Source organism: Protopterus annectens, chromosome 16.part0 (assembly GCF_019279795.1).
Source record: "Protopterus annectens isolate FY-2018-M chromosome 16.part0, PAN1.0, whole genome shotgun sequence".
NCBI lineage: Eukaryota > Metazoa > Chordata > Ceratodontiformes > Protopteridae > Protopterus > Protopterus annectens.
This window is the reverse complement of record NC_056750.1, coordinates 28,334,907-28,351,805: the sequence shown is the minus strand read 5'-3', so window position 1 is coordinate 28,351,805 and position 16,899 is coordinate 28,334,907. Positions and strand designations below refer to the sequence as shown.

At 41.9% G+C, this 16,899-nt stretch overlaps 1 protein-coding gene across 6 annotated transcripts in view; it reads left to right on the top strand.

Moving 5' to 3' along the window:
- The window catches only part of SETX (senataxin), a 2,451,437-nt gene that overhangs the window by 1,310,372 nt on the left and 1,124,166 nt on the right, over positions 1–16,899 (top strand). The gene's annotated exons all lie outside the window — the stretch shown is intronic.

The window sequence follows — 16,899 nt, the reverse complement described above, 5'->3', positions numbered from 1 at the left end:
TATTGAATATTGTATAGAAGAAGAGTTTTGTAGATTGTAGCAAGGAAGTGGCACATAAGGATTTTCACATTCATTATCTAGTCTTCCAAGGCCTGGCGTATGATTTCGACAGCTGCCTGCACTGGTCTGGGTTCATCCTGATGACAGTCAGGAGAATGCTTTGTCCTTCCTGACCACCCTGGACATAATAGGTTCATAGTTTCATAGGTTGGTACTAGGCTGTCAGCCCTAGGGCCTATACAAGCTTAGCCATAACAATTCCCTGGCTATTTCTTCCCACATTATTTACTTTCCTGGATGCCTACTTATATATTCCCATTGCTGACTCACAAAAGGTCAAATGCCAGGTCCCATACTGATGTGGTATTGGCCTGTGCCTTTGAAAACCTGTCACAGAAGTGCAAGAAAACACTTGGAAAAGTATTATAAGGAGATGCAATAATAAAACAAGGATAGTCCAACAGGCACCAAGAGTTTTCCCCTAGATTCGGCAACACAGAACCCAGTGGCCATTTGCAGCCCCAGATTTTGGAGTTTGACGTCTGCTGAGGCCTCTGATGTGACTGCTGTGCAGGCTGTCATGCCTCCTGATGTCCTCCTACACTAAAGCAACCAGGACTTTGGCTCCTCTGAGGCCTCTCTGAGAGCCCTAGGTACCTGCACCTGGTTTAGTGAAGGAGAGGATGGTATCCTCTTCTCTCTTAGTTCAAGAGGAAGTCCTTGGATACTGGGTGGCTGTCTTTGTCACCTGCCAGTGAACCAAGACCCCTGAAGTAGTTCACACAGAAAAGTTGAAGCCTAAGGTTTTGAAGTCCAATTCAGCACCTGCTAGCTTGCTTTCACCAAGGCCACGTCGATCCTCAGTTCGGTCAGTTTCCTAGGTTTCTTTAAAGGATTTGTACCAACTGGCTGTGGAAATCCTTATGGTATCAAGGGTCACTTCTGCTTCTCCTCTTAGAACTTGCACTTAGGAAATCCCGGCTGCAAAGTTGAATGAACCTGACTGTATGTAGCACCCCCCCCCCCCCCACACACACACACACACTCTGACACTGGTGGCACATTATCCTGTATGTCACCACCAAAGGATATCCCCTTTGAGGATTTCCTTCATTAGATGAAGGTGGAGTTCTGATATGATTTCAGAGTACTACTTGCCCTCCTGAGATGCAGAACTTTCATGCGTCTGTCAGATCCAAAAGCTTTAGCACTTCCTACAGACATAGAAGTCCTGCTAGGATGTATTCACTAATACATTTCTGAAGCTGGATTCTCTTCCTCAGGAAACCCAACCAGTTTTGTTAGATCACAAATTTCCACAGCTTCCTTTTGAACTGTAATGCCTTGGATTTGATCCTCTTCTGCTCCATCCAGAAAACCCTTTCCCAATGAGGGGGAGAGTAGGATATGAAGTTATTTTAGGAGAACCATCTGTACCACTGCTGCCCTGGCCTTAAGAGTCTTAAACTACCAGACCCATATACATAATTACCAGCAATCCTTGCTGGATATGGTGAGGTCCAAGACAGATAAGAATCTGAAGCTTGAGGTACTGGAATTAGGTTACCTCTCTGCCAAGGCTCGAAAACACTCCAAAAAGTGTGACTGTTATGCAGTGGATGCAGCACGTAGAGCAGCAACAAGGTCAGTTTTGGGGAGACATGCTTGGCTGAGGACGCAGCCTATGTCAAATCATGTCAAGGCAAAGCTCCTAAATGTACCCCTGAAACAGGACTTCCTGTTTGGACTCTATGTTGTTTCTTTAAAAGTCCAGAAGTAAAAAGAAAGACCATGCATTTTGCCAGGCAGCTTCTTCATCCCCAGGCACCTAAGTTCAGGAGGAATTACCCCTCTAAGTCTTGGCCTGTCTACCCTTGCCAAGAGAAAGGCAAGGCCAACAAGGGAAAGAGGTCCAGGTACAGAAAAGAATGTGGAGCAGAGTATGGGGAGAAGCTTGGGGGCTGTCAGAGGTCATGATTCCCAGAGTGAACATCTGTCACTTAGCCAGATGGCCTTGTCTTACCTCACCACAACTGTCCTCAAACACTAACCATCTGCCACCATGAAGGATGGTAGGGAAGGGCATCTAGGACAAGTGAATGGGAAAGCAATAATCAGGACCTGTGGGTATTGAACATCCTGAGACAATGCTACAGACTGCAGTTTTAAAGCAGACCAAAGTTTGGGGATACCTCCCCCCTGGTTCCACCTCTGTTAAAGACCAGCTAAACCAGGAAGCCATAGAAAAAGTCCAAAATGAAGACGAAAAATCAGGATTTTACTCAAGGCTTTTCCAAGTTTTTAGAAAATAATGCATTTGCAGACCTGTACTGAATCTCTGAGGTCTAAACAAGTTCTTAACTACACCAAAATTCATAATGCTGGACCCTCAAGGTCTTGTGCCTCTGTTATTCTCTCAGACCATCATGGCCACTTTAAACTTAAAGGATGCCTACCCTATTATTACAGTTGCCAGAGCCAGCAAAAGGTTCTTAAGACTTAAAGCAGGGGGAGATGATTTCCAATTCACTTCTTGCCCTTGGCTTGTCTGCCACACCTTGAGAATTTACAGAATGCCTGGCTTCTGTTATAGCTTGCTGCAGGACAAATAGCATCCACAGTCACCCCTGTTTGGATGACTGCCTGATTCAGGAAGACTTCACAGAGGAGATTTAGAAGGTCTTGAATTATGTTTTCTTGTCTTGTTTTCAGAGCCTGAGCCTACCTGTCAACCTCCTCAGAGTCAAAACCACCCCCCAGCAAAGAAAGTAGCATTTCTGGTGACACTATTAGGCAAAAAACTGCAGTGGGGTTTTGTGTTTTCCTCACTGAGAACAAGATATTGTCCCTGCCCTTTTCTCCAGACCATACTAGAGAAGGATGTGATCATGACAAGGGTGTGTTTAGGGTCCTGAGGTACATGGCATCATACTTGCTCGTGGTTCCACTAACTTGACTCTGCAGGAAGAAGTTACATGATAGCTCAGAAACAGATGGTGTTAGCATTCCCAGTCACTGGAAGCCCACATTCCTGTTCTACCTTACATAAAGAAAGAGTTCTTATGGTGCTAAATGTAGGTGCATCTCTTTAGGGTTACTTTTCAGACTAACACAATCAGCTCAGAAGCTCGCTATGAACTCTTCAGACTTAGCCTAGGGTTCCCATGTGGAATTTTTGAATGTTCAGAATATGTGAGACTAAACCATAAGAAAGAAACCCATAAATGTAGCAGAGATTATTAATGTTAACTTAGAATTAAAAGCCTCCAAACTTTTTTAGGCACAGGGAAGCCTCGTATGACAGACAATGTCAAGTTTATCACCTCACCATAGTCATGTGGTATATCAGCAGGGGGGACCCACTCCTATATCCTGTACAGACTGGTGGTGTTAGGCATACAGATTGCAAATGAATGAGGCCTAACTCTTGGGGTAGACTATTCTATCGCAGGAAAACAGTTTGGCAACTAGGTTGAGTAGAGCCCTGATAGACCCACACTGATGGATGCTGAACAGGAAAATCTTTCTGAATCTGATCAGCAAGTGGTGTGTACCAGAAATCAACCTTTCTTCCTTCCGCAGAAAAATGGCAAAGGTAAATATCTGCTGTAGAATATCAATTCCATCACCTGGAAAATAGATGCCTTCTCATTGAATTGGGCAGGTTTGTTTTGTATGTATTCTGTCCTTTACCCCTCATCCCCCTCGGTGTTCATAGGTAGGTACTAGGCTATTGGCCCTAGGGCCTATACAAGCCTAGCCAAAAAGGTACCCTGGCTTTCGCCACCCAAGAAAATTATTTTCCTGTGCCCCTGTCAAACAGAACCACAGAAGTGATCCCCGGGGTGAATTTCTTATTTACCCATCCAATCATCAAGATTTTTCTTGGAGTGCTAATGAGGAGCTCTGTTTGACACAGATAGGTAGTCTGTTCCAGAGTATGGGAAGTCTCTGGGACAGGAATCTATCCCTCCAGCATATTCTGTTTATTGTGGTGACAAGGTTTAGGTCCCTAGAGCGTGTAGCTCGGAGGGATTGGGATTTCCTTAAGTGGAGCATGTCCAACAGCTCTGGGTTTGACATAGCTTTGTATGTTAGGCAGAGATTGCCTCTGAGTAGGCGATATGCAATGGAGGAAAGCTGGAGTTTTTTGAGTCTGTCTGCTTAGGGCATGTGTTTGAGGCCAGTAATCCTCTTTGCGAGGTATTTCTGTGGCCTTTCCAGTTGTAGATGTCTTGTGAGGTACATACCAAAAGGGGCGTTGTACGCTCTAATGGGTCTAATGAGTGATGAGTAGAGGGGAACATTGACCTCTTTTTTTCTGGATGAGAAACCTTTTGTGATGAGGTGTGCCACGTAGAAGGATTTCCTGACCACTGTGGTGATGTGATTATCAAATGAGAGACTACTGTCCACCTGTGTTCCAAGGTCTCATCACACTTTCGGTGTTAAGTAGACTACTGCCTGTGTGGTAGTTCATGGGTATAGAGTTTTTACTAAAGGGGATGACAATGCACTTTTTGGCATTGAGCTTGAGACCATGGCTTTGACACCAGGCATCTGTCTCAGTGAGGCCTTTTTGTAGGATGTCCACATAGAGTTTCGATTATGGCTCCTAGTTTGCAGTCATCTGCAAATTTAGTAAGCCAAAGACCTTCTGTGTTAGCCTGTACTTCAGAGAAGGAGATACCAAACAGGAGAGGAGCCAGGACTGAACCCTGTGGTACTCCACTTGTCACTAGTATGAAGTCTGATTTGGAGTCTGCTACTTTGACAGTGTGGGTTCTGGCAGTAAACCAGTTGGCAACCTATCTTGTGACATAGGGACCTATACCTAGTTTAGTGAGTTTATCTATAATTCCAGAATGGGGGATGGTGTTGAACACCTTGGCGAGATCTAGATAGACTTCTTTGAAGCAGTCAAAAAAGCCATAGATGAAGGTAAGGTGGTTCACACAGCCTGTCAGGTTTAGGAGACATGATCTGCCTTTTACAAACCCGAACTTTGTGGGGTCCAGAGTTTGGAGATCTCCAATGTCTTTGTTTATGAGTTCCATGATGATACATTCCATGGCCTTGCAGACCAGGCTCATCAGGCTAATGGGGTGGTAGTTCCCAGGGTCTGTTGTGGCTCCCCCTTTGTGGAGTGGGATAACCGTCGCTGTGCGCCATTCAATGGGCACAAAGCCTGAGGTGAGGCTGTGATTGAACATGGTACTTAGGTGGGGTGCCAGTTCATTCTGTAGTTCGTGTAGAAGGCAGCCTGGGATGTTATCAGGTCCCTTGGATGCTGTGTTCTTGGCTTTGGAGAGAGAGGTTTTTACCTGTGCAGCCGTGATTACAGGAACTTTGCATTCTTCCGGTATAAAGATGGGCCCTTTAGGGGGTGAGAGGGGGGGTAAAGTTAGCACTGAACCTATCTGCCAGGATGTTGGCAATATCCGTTGGTTCTGTATATTTAGTGTCATTGTGCTGTAACTCAGGGCAGATCTGATTGTTGCCATTGAGATTCTTGACATAGCTATATGATGCTTTGTCGTTGTCTTTAGAATCAGTGAGATTTTTTTTCATAACTAGCTTTGGAGGATTTTATGAGGGATCTCAGCTTCTTACTGAGGCTGACCAGGGAGTTCCTCCAATTGTGGGATTTTACTCTTTTTTGCAACAGTTTCTTTCTTCTGTTGTAGAGTTTGTTTATGGCAGAAGACCACCATATTGGCTTCCTTTTTTTGGAGGATAGCATCTTGGTTCTGTTAGGGATAGCACGATCCATGCACTCGTGTAAGTGCTTATAAAGTGCATCTGTGTAGGATTCAGCAGTCATACCTCCATTGTCCATCTGCATGGGTATCGTGAAGTTTGCCACTTCTGTCTTAAGAAGCGTGAAGTTGGCTTTGGAGAAAGTTTTTGTGGTTGTTTTCCTAATGGGGGGTGGGAGCGGGATGTGGATGTCTAGGGTGATTAGCTTGTGGTCGGATCTGTCCAAAGAGGAGCTGACCTCTGGTGTGGAACACTGGTCGCCCATGTTGGTGATGACCAGGTCTAGGATATTGCTGCCCCTGATGGGGATGTGGATAAATTGATCCAAGGCGTTGGAATTGATGAATTCCAGAAAATGTTGAACAAAATAGTTGGTACACGAGTAGTTTTCCCAATTAATGGTGGGGTAGTTGAAATCACCCATTATTAGGGTGTTGGGTTGTACCTTAATATTTTCCAGTGTATCAAGAAAAGAGGAGTGGGAATCCTGGGGCATGGTGGGGGGTCTTGTAGCAAGCTACAATCTGGATTGTCAGAAGATCAAGGAGGAGAGGCCAAAAGCCGTACTGGTAACCCTCTTTTAGCACCAGGCAGCATTGGTTCTTCCTTGCTTCCTGCTAACAAGGACAGAGCCAAGAACATTGTGTTAGCATGTGGATCTATTGACCCTGAAAAAGGGTCCTTAATGGACCTTAGCCTGACTGTCATGAGGCTGACAGCTGGAATGATCTAGCATTCATCCCTTGTAGATGCATGTTGATCGGACATGCTAAATATTATGAGGGAACACAAGGAAATTATAAGTAGTAAAAAAAGGAAATGATTCTCCCCTTTTTTCCTTCCAGAGAGCAGTACCGAGATGAGACCCATGTGTCACTGCTTCTGAATTGGAAGAGGATTTGGCATAATAGTTAAGGTCTTTACCTCACAAATACAAGGTACAAGGTTTGAGTGTAACTCTGGTTATTGGCTAGGCTTGTAATAGTGTGCAGACTGATAGCTTAGTATATACCTGTGAATCTTATTATCTGTGTGACCTGTGTAAAAGTCATGTTTTGCCTAGCTTTAAGTAAAGGCTTGCGATTCTGCTGTTTGTTTGCCTACCTCTAGATCATCCTTTGTATTTTCAATTACTAATGAAGGAACTTTGAAAAGAGTATTGCATCTTAGACGAGTCAGAAAGGACATTACTCAATCATGGGACCTCAGTTGTGCTTTAGAAAGTCTAACCTTTGCCCCAAATGAGCCAACTGCCTCAACCCTAGGCATGTAACTATTTTGGAAGATGCTGTTTGTTGTGGCTGTGACTGGCTGTGACGTCTGCAAGAAGACTGCCTGAACTGCAAGTACTGATTTATAGAGAACTGATTTTGATTTGTTTACAAAGAAAGGGTATCCATTTGCACCAATCCCTCTTTCATGTCAAAAGTCATTATGGAAATTTCCTTGAATGAAGCTTAAATTCGAAAACAACAAAGAAACAACACCACATGCTTTGAACGTGCATAGACAGCTGAGACCTTATTTCAAGAAAACAAAAGATCAATCCTAATCAAGTTTTCTTGAAAGAATATTGATGTCCTATATCCAAATAGGACATTGAGGACCAGGCATTTATAAGATGCCTCTATCCATAAGGGACATAGATGCCATGCTGGGTGTAAATTTCCTATTCCCTATCCACTGGTCTAGGTAGTGCTTAAACTGTGTAATAGATGAAATTAGCTTCACATGGATGGGAAGCCTGTTTCATAGGAGGGGCAGTCTCTAGGACACATATCTCAGTAGCATGCTGTCTTTAGGTCACAGACAAAATTCAGTTCTCTAGACCATGTATTTTTGGTACTGTTTGACTAATGATTGTGCAGGAGATACACAAGTGTGGCATTTGCAGATGGCTTGTAAGCCAGGTATAAATCAATCCTCAGCCATCTGTAGGAGACTGAGAAGAGGGAAAGGGTTTTAAGCTGCTCTGCATAAAGCAGGGTTGTTACACCTTGTATTCTTTTTTTAAAGAACATTGGAGTTTTCTCTAGTTGCTACATATACTGCATTGTACTCTGTTTGGTTTGATAAGAACGCTGAAATATAATGGATACAGATCAAGCACAATGCCAATGCCCGAAGTGGTAAAAATAATCACCTTTAATAAAAAAACATAAAAATCTCATGTAACATTAAGCCTACAGTATTTTGTAAGGGTGAGTTTAAGTGACAAAATGTATGTAGTGTTCATTTATTTATTGGCACTGGTTCACCTTAAAAATTTTAAACATTTTGTGAACTTTTGGCGCCAAAATGGGGTATTTAAATGTACATTAAAATGGTGTAATTTATTCTGATGAAGTCCACCTTAGTGTGGATGAAAGTGCATAATGTTACATGAGATTTTTATGTTTTTTTATTAAAGGTGATTATTTTTACCACTTCGGGCATTGGCATTGTATCCGTTATATTTCAGTGTTCTTTTGACTTTTGTGGACTTCTATGTTGTAATGCTGAATATTGGTTAATTATTGGTTTGATAAGGGTGGAGCACAGTGGGATAAAGGCCTCTTTGGACGTAGATGCCATGCCTGTACTTAAGTTGTACAACGTAAAAGGATTTCCTCACCACTGTGGCCATATGGTGCTCAAAGGCAAAGCTACTGTCTATATGTACATACCAAGATCCCTGACCACTAGATAGACGCTTAATGGTGAATTATCAACATGGTAATTAGTCAGGATGCTTGACTTCCAAAATGGTGCAATTATGCATTTCTTAGAACTGAGTTTGAGATCATGGCTGCATCTCCATTTGTTAGTCAGTGATATGCCTACTTGAAGAATGCTAGTGTCTGCAGTGGAGTTGATGATAACCCTCAGCTCACAATCACATGAAAACTTTTACTCAGCCATAAACCTTCAGCATTTCCTTCCATTTTAGAGGAATAGATGCCAAAAAGGGGCGAGCTCAGTATCGAGCCCTGAAGATTCCATTAGTGACTCTACTGTTGGTGGAGATGGCCGCACCTACTTTGGCCACCAGGGTCTTATCGGTGAGCCATTTGGTTATTCAGTGGGTGATAAAAAGGTTTATACCTAAATTACTGAGTTTTTCTATAATGCCCGAGTGGGGTCGTGTATCAAAAGCCTTGGCCAGGTCAAGGTAAGCTGTGTGCACAATTTTGCCTTCATCCAGTGCTTTGATGACCCTCTCAAAAAAGTCCACCAGATTGAATAGACATGACCTTCCTTTAACACATCCAAACTATGATGTGTCCAATGTTTGCAGGTTACATTTCTCGCCATTTATCATGTCGAGAATGATTCTTTCCTTGGTCGTACATATGAGGCTGATCAGACTTAATGCACCTGTAGTTACTCGGATTAGTGGTTGGACCTCCTTTTTTGCAGGGAGAATGACTGTAGTTTTCTGCATTCCTTGCGCACAAAACTTGACTGTAGGCTCCAGTTGAAAAGTGATTCAAGTGGACCAGAGAGGTCATGTTTCATGCTATTTATTAAGCATCCCAGGATGTTATCGGGGCTCATCAGTGCAGTGTTTTTGGCCTTGAAAAATGTATTGATGACCTGTTCTGTAGTAATGGTTGGGGGGGATTTTGGTATGCAGTATTTCCTTTGGCCTATCGGGATGAGTTGTAGCAGAAGATTTGAGCTGAACTTGTCAGCCAAAAGGTTGGCAATGGCCTCCAGTTAATGTGGGTGATGCCATTTACAACAAATACTGTGCTTTGTTGTGTATTTCCCCTGAGGATAAAGACATAGCTGTAGAAAGCTTTGTGGTTGTCTTTTGCCTGAGAAGCTGTTTTTTCTTCAAATCTAGCATTTGAGGTATTAACTAACCATCTTAGCTGCCTATTTTAGATTGGTCAGGGGGCTTTTAGTATGTATGACTTTATTTCTCCTACACTTGGCACAATAAAACTTACAACGGCAATTCCCAGCTCAGACGGATATAGGCTGTTCTCTCCAGCCACAACAGTATAGACCACAAACCTTCCCAATGTAAAATAACTGGTTTGGAGCCCAAGTGCTTAAACCAGAACGGAGACACTTACAATAGCAGGTAGAAAAAGCCTTCACCAGCAATTCCCAGGTCAGAATGGTTGGAGGCTACCCCTCTCTTCTCACAGGAGTGTAACCCACAAACCTTCTTAATGTAAAATAACTGGTTTGGTGCCCAAAATGCTTAAACCAGAACTAAGACACTTTTAGAATAATGTACACAATAAGCCTTCAACCAGCAATTCCCAACTTAGAAGGGTGTAAGCTACCTCTCCTGCTACAAGAGTGTGGACCACAAACCTTCCTTATATAAAATCACGAGTTTGAAGCCCAAGTGCTTAAATCAGATCTAAGAGGCTTAGAATAACAGTTACAGTAAGGGTAACTGCAGACTATCCCTGTTAACGCAACATGGTCTGACATCTGTGTCCTCCCAGGCTATCAAATGTTGTACCCTCCTTGGAATGTCACCAGAAGCTAAGCCAGTTGTTAAAATCAGTCATTTTATGTTGGCAATGTGTCATCATCCTTGGAGAAGGTAGTGTGCTGCTCACTGCTAGGCTCATACTTAACCTGAGACACACAAGTCAATGAACTCAATCATGTATTGCTTCATGTAGTCAAAGGAGGTACATCTCAAGTCATTAACACCCACATGGACTATGACAGAGTCATACTGGTACCTATGGTTCAGTGAACTGAGTGCCTATGTGACTTGATGGTTCCTGGACCCAGAAAGGCAGCTAAGTGTAATTCTCTCCTTACTCAGTTTGGTGAAGGGTACATTGGTGTGCCTCACTCTAGAGTCACCAATGACCAGGAAATGTGGCTGTGCACTGGTAGCAGGAGTGGCACTTGATACAGTGTTACTGTGTAGCTATGGTTGGCGTTTTAACAGTGTTTACTTGATGGCTGAGGACCCTTTCTTTGATTGTACTGTGCTGGAGGTCTTAGTGTTTTAGGAAGTTTACCCATAAGTGCCTCAGCATAAGTAGTTTTATGTGTAGGGTATTTACCCTGTGCAGTAGGCATGGTGAAAGTGTCACTGACAAGCCTGTAAAGGATTAGTTTTGGTTGTATGAGAGAGTTTTGACTCCAGCATTAAAGTGTATTTACACCTCTCACATTCTTTATATGTTTTATTAAGAAAAAGTGGGTTGTCATTGTACATGAGGCTATTACTATAATGCCACAGAGTACCCTTTTCCACAATATTGGCCAATGAGGGATTCCAGAAGTGCATATCTCTAGCTACTGATCTACTAAGGAGGGGTGAGGGAACTTTAAATATTGAACAGGTCAATAAGAGAAGGAAGTTGGTGAGTAATGGTCAGCTTTGCTCAAACTAGATGCTGTATTAGTTGAAACAATCTGTATAGACAGGTTATTTTAAGGGAAATTTACACTGCAGAAAATTGGTGTGTACACATATTACAAGGGGGAATTATGCTGTGAGTTATCGGCAACTGTACAGATTACTGCTAGTTGCCACTGTTCAGAGAGCAACAGTTATAACTAGAACTCCAAAAAAACAATGCTGCAAGTAGACTCAGTAAAACCACGAAAAAGCAGCCACACCAGACCGGAATCACCAAGGCAAGGAGCAAACTCACAATAAGGTACTGACCACGATGATTTATTAACGTGCAAGACTAAGCAACAAGCAACACACACATTTTCGTCAAAATACGACTTCTTCAGATAAAAAACATCCAAAAAACTGCAGTTTAAATAGTATCCACCCCCCACAGGTTCAATCAATCAATTATGTAATTACAATAAGGAATATACAGAAGTTACATATATACTTGCATTTATAAAATAACATTCTACAAATACATAAAATGTATAAAAAATAAAATAAAATAAATCATAATATATAATATATATATACACTTGTTTTAGAATAACTACAATTGATAAAAACCATGAGTATTCCATTATTTATTAATACTTAAATCTTAATTAAATACGTCTAGCTTTTAGCTTTAAATAGGGCACTATAGAAATTGATTCATTTAACCCCGGGGCTTTTGTAGCTTCCAAAAGAATCTGCCAGTAGGTTTCCCTATGAGCTAAACTGGCCTCCCAGGGTCCACCTCTTATATCCTTTGGAACCATGCCTATTACAAGAAACAAGAATTTTGCACCATCACATTCAGTGGTATGCTTATATAATGCATTGGTAACTTTACATTTAGCTATATCGTACATGTGCTCGTATATGCGCCTTTTAAATTGTCGCTCAGTTTTTCCGACGTAAAACGCCGGGCACATTTGACATACAGCCAAATAAACCAATCCACTGGCCATACAGTTGTAATAACCCATAGCCTTAATATCCCTGTTGCGGCTTTCCAAATACAAATGACTGTCTTGCATTACATACTTGCAGGACGAACAACGCCCACATTTGTAGGTACCTATTTTGTTTCTAGAAGTCTGTATAACATGCTCCTGTTGTTCCAATAGTCTTTTCATATTCTGTCCCCTTCTATATATAGTTTTTATTGACCTGGCCTTAAATGTATTTAAATCAGTTAATTCTTGGAACATGGACCATTCTTTTTCAACAATGTTCTTAATATGAGATACATTACCACTAAAGTCAGTAATAAAGGTAAAATTACCCAAAAATGCTCCTGTTTCACCCATATAGGGCCCACCATCTGACCCTATATGCATTTTACCCAAAATGGGGTTAAACCTAGTACTACGGGCTGCACTAACCTCTTCTTGTACTGATGTTACCATTTCAATGGGATATCCTCTTTCCAAAAATAAGGATGTTAGGACCTCACATTCTACCCTGAAATCCTCATCCGTAGAGGTCATTCGTGATACACGAACAAACTGCCCCTTAAGGATTCCTCTTTTTTGGTAGCGTGGATGAGAGCTCGTATAGTGCAGATACCCATTCGAAAAAGTAGGTTTTCTATATATACAAGATTTAACCCCCTCCCCATCCTTAGTGAGGGTCATGTCTAAATAGTTTACACTATCATACGTAATTTGATGGGTGAATTTTAAAAAAGAAGTGGTAGTATGTATATATTCAATAAACTTTTCAATATCACCCACAGGCCCATTCCAAAAAATACATATATCATCAAGAAATCCACAATAATAGCTCCAGTTGTTAGAAAAGGAACTATTCTTGACAAACTTCTTCTCCCATATATACATGACAATGTCCGCATACGTTGGGGCACAGTTAGCCCCCATGGAAACACCCGAAACCTGATGAAAATACTCACCGGCAAAGAAAACATAACTGTTTTTCAATACCAGTTCCAGTAAACCAGTAACGGCATGAACATCATTGTTAGTAATATGCGGGCACTCACATATCGCTTCTTCCAACCATTCCAAACCTATGTCACTAGGAATGACGGAGAAGAGGTCAACCACATCAGTGGTTAAAAACACTACTTCTTTTTCAAATAGATGGGGTTGTATACTACGTAAAAAGGCCCAAGAATCCTTAAGAATATACTTCTGCCTTCCCCACAATTCCTTTAACTTCCAATCCAAATATTTAGAAATGTTATGCGTCTTGGAACCCTGAGCAGCCACGATGGGTCTCAAAGGCGGGTCCAGCAGATTTTTATGTACCTTGGGTATCCCAAATATAGAGGGCACCCTAGGATCAGAATTGGAAAGGAAATTATAGGTATCTACTTCTATCACATCTTGATCAAGTAAGTCCTGGATGGCCAAATCTATCTTATGGTAGGACAAATGGATCTCATTAAGGGAGGCCGACGTATACTTATCATAGTCATGCAGGATGTCATACATCTTAGCCTGATACAAATTGCTATCCATTATTACAGTCCCCCCACCTTTGTCCGGTTCCATGACCCTCAAACCAGGATCCTTACTTAGTTTTTCCAATAATACTTTCTCATCCATGGTTAAATTAGCCTTAAATCGATCCAAACCCAATTCTTTACGGAACCTGTCCTCAATCCTTTGCTCAAGGTTTTTAAGCTGTGGATGAAGTGGGGGGTTAAAGGTACTAGATTTTCTTAAATGTAAACTAGGAGTTCCAGGTAGAGCTCCTAAAAGATTTTCCAAATTAAGTTTACGTATAAATAACTTCAAATCCAAGATTGCACCAGATTACTACGTCTGTTGGGCACAAATTTGAACCCCTTGGTAAACAACTGAAAACATGTATTAGAAATGGAAAAATCACTATAGTTGTAAATATGATAGTTTTCTTTGGTATGTAAAGAATACTGCCCTAAAGTTGTAATAGACTGTTGTTCACATACTACCAGTCCTGCCTCCTGTTCTTCTTCCATACTCGAGGGAGCCCCCCTTCCCCTCTCTGTTCCTGTGGGCCTCTGTCTAAAGGGGGATGATCGTCAATTGACTGCTGCCCCTGCTGACGTATACGCTCAGACCTACGTAATACTGGTTCACCTTCGAAACATTCTCCCTGCGTTTCATCAATGGAAAACACTTCCCCTCTTAAATCCTCAAAACCACTAGGATTAGGGCCATTTTGCTTGAATGACTGCTCACTAACTTGATTATATGTGTGCCATCTATGGTGGGGAGGGTTGGGATACTGTCGCCCCTCCTGATATTCCAGTATGTCTCTCCTCAACTTCTTGTATTTGCGACTAAGTACTGTCTCACAGTGTAAATCCACATCCCTCCTAATATCATGATATTTAGCAGTGTCAAAAAGTAAATCATCAGACATACGTTTATAATAGTTAGAAATGTCCTGTTGCAACTTTGAAAGTTCATGACCATTTTTCTTAATAATGGCTCTAACAATACTTAAACCACATTGGTCAAAAGCTACAATCAATTCCTTGTGAAATTCACTACCAGGAATAACCTGGTTAGGATATTTAAATACCCTCAAGCCCTTAGGCACAGTACCTTTATTCAGGTTTTCAGTTAGATATAAATTGTCCAACTCCAATGTTTTGTATCGATAAAGCGCACTTTCAAAAAGACGTTGGGTCTCCAAATAAGTCCTTCCCACTCCTGCGCGGCTGCTGTTGTGCTCGTCAAACAAAAATTTGGGCTTAGTTAACATCCAGTCCATAAATGTCGAGGTAGGGAGAACATTTTCTTCGTAGCCAGAGCTCCTACACCCTTCCACACTTGGGTGAGGAGCTGCTTCACGCAGAACTGCCGGTGTACAGTTGAAATCAGTTGCACCACAATTCCCTTGCCTCACATTCACTTTAGGTCGGACCGTACCAAGCGAATCACCATTTGTAGTGGGAAGATTTAACTTTTAGATTTAAGATTAACAGTTATAACTAAATACTGTAAAAAATGTCAAAAAGTGCAGATACACAACACAAAAAACACTTGATTAATGCATTTGTGGCACAAAACTGTGAAAAACTAATGCTGAAACAGTGGATATGGTAATATAAGTCTTGGCTTGCTCATAGGTTATGAGACAAGCATTGCATAACTTGTGCGCTTAAATAGTAGAGGAGATTCACTTAAGAATAACACAAGACTCTGTGGCCAATCAAAAACAGCACACTGTACTTTCCTTTACACAGTCCTGGGGCAGAAAGTAACATTTGTCCCCTCTGCTCTCACTAAAGTGGAACCAAGGCAGTTCTATCTAAAGACTGTAAAAAAAAAAAAAGGTCAAAAAGTGCAGACATTCATAACAGAAACACTCAGTTAATGCAGCTGTGACAAAAGCAATGTGAGTAACAAGTGCAGAAACAATGGATATGATAATGTATGTCTTATGTTTTGTAGAGTTAGCAGAAACCAACAACACTTAAGTAGCGTGGTCGCCAAACACCTCAGGCACAGAGATTCAAATTTTTGAACAAGCTAGTCCTCTAACCAATCAAATAAATACATAAGAGCTGAGGGAGTGAGACTTTCATGACTTTCGCTTGAGTGAATATATATCCATCTGTGGAACATGTGGGTAGTATTTATGTTTGGGATGGCTCTGAGCCAGGAGTGAATCTTCCCTCTGATGTCCTACCCATCTTTTCTTTTCATTTGATGCAGGGAGCGCTACTTGAGTGAATTTTCCCAGTCCTTCTTGGTTCAGGTGGTTCTGTTAAGTTAGTTCTCCTTTCCCTTTAAGGGCTGTATCCTTTACAGGGCTCTAAAGGGAGGATTTGCACTTGATACCTTATCTGATCGACATCTACTGTATGTAGAATAATCAGCTTGGGGTAAATTTGGCTATAGTTGGCATTTTGGTAAAAGATTATGTGGACAGCCTTTCCTGTCCCCCGTACTGCCTCTTCATCATCTCCCCCCCACCTATGCTGCATAGAGGTAGATCTCATTCCTTGTGCAGTTCCCAAGTCAACCACTCTTTTGGCTTTTTCTGCCTGCTTCACTTCTCTTTTTCTCGTAAGTAGTGCCTCTCCTTCTGTGTATGTTGGTTCATGCTTCCTGCTGTTTTACCGCCCCATGCTTCAAGAACAGAAGTGAGCTTCCCCTGACCCGTGGGCAGAGGTCTTCTTTAAGGACTTCTTCCTTGAAGAACTGGAAACCTGGAGATTCCCCATTATGGGACCAAGTCATTATTATTCTGTCTTTAATGCAAAGGTCTTTCTTCCTGTTTTGCTTACTGGGTGGCCCCTTGTCTGCAAGACTCTGTTCACCTTGTTATGGTGTGTTAAAGATAGTTGGGTGCAAGTGGAGGACTGCTGCTTTTTTTTCAAGTGGCAGCAGTTCTCAAAAAGAGCAAATGGTTCCCCAAATCTATTTGGTTAGATGACTGCTGGCATTGGGTTCTTTGCTATTGGATCTGGTCTCCACTTGGATTGGGGATGCAAGGGCAGATGCCTTTTCTTCTGGTTGAAGATTTGATGGGAACTCAGGCTTAGTTGTTACTCCTGTTTGTTCTGAGTTTGTCCTATTCCTTTTATCATCCTCTTCTCTGATGGTCTTGGCATTCATCTCATGTATGGAGGTTCTTTTGCTCTTCAGCGAGGGAGTTTAACTGGTGGTAGTTCCATTCCTGTTAGGTTCACCTCCTCTGATTGCCCTCATGAAGGAGGCGGCCCCCTTCTGCCTTCTCTGATGGTCTCTCTTCTCTTTCTACCTTTCTTGAGAAGGAAGTCCTTGTTTGCATGGTTCCCATGGGACAACAGGAATTGGGTG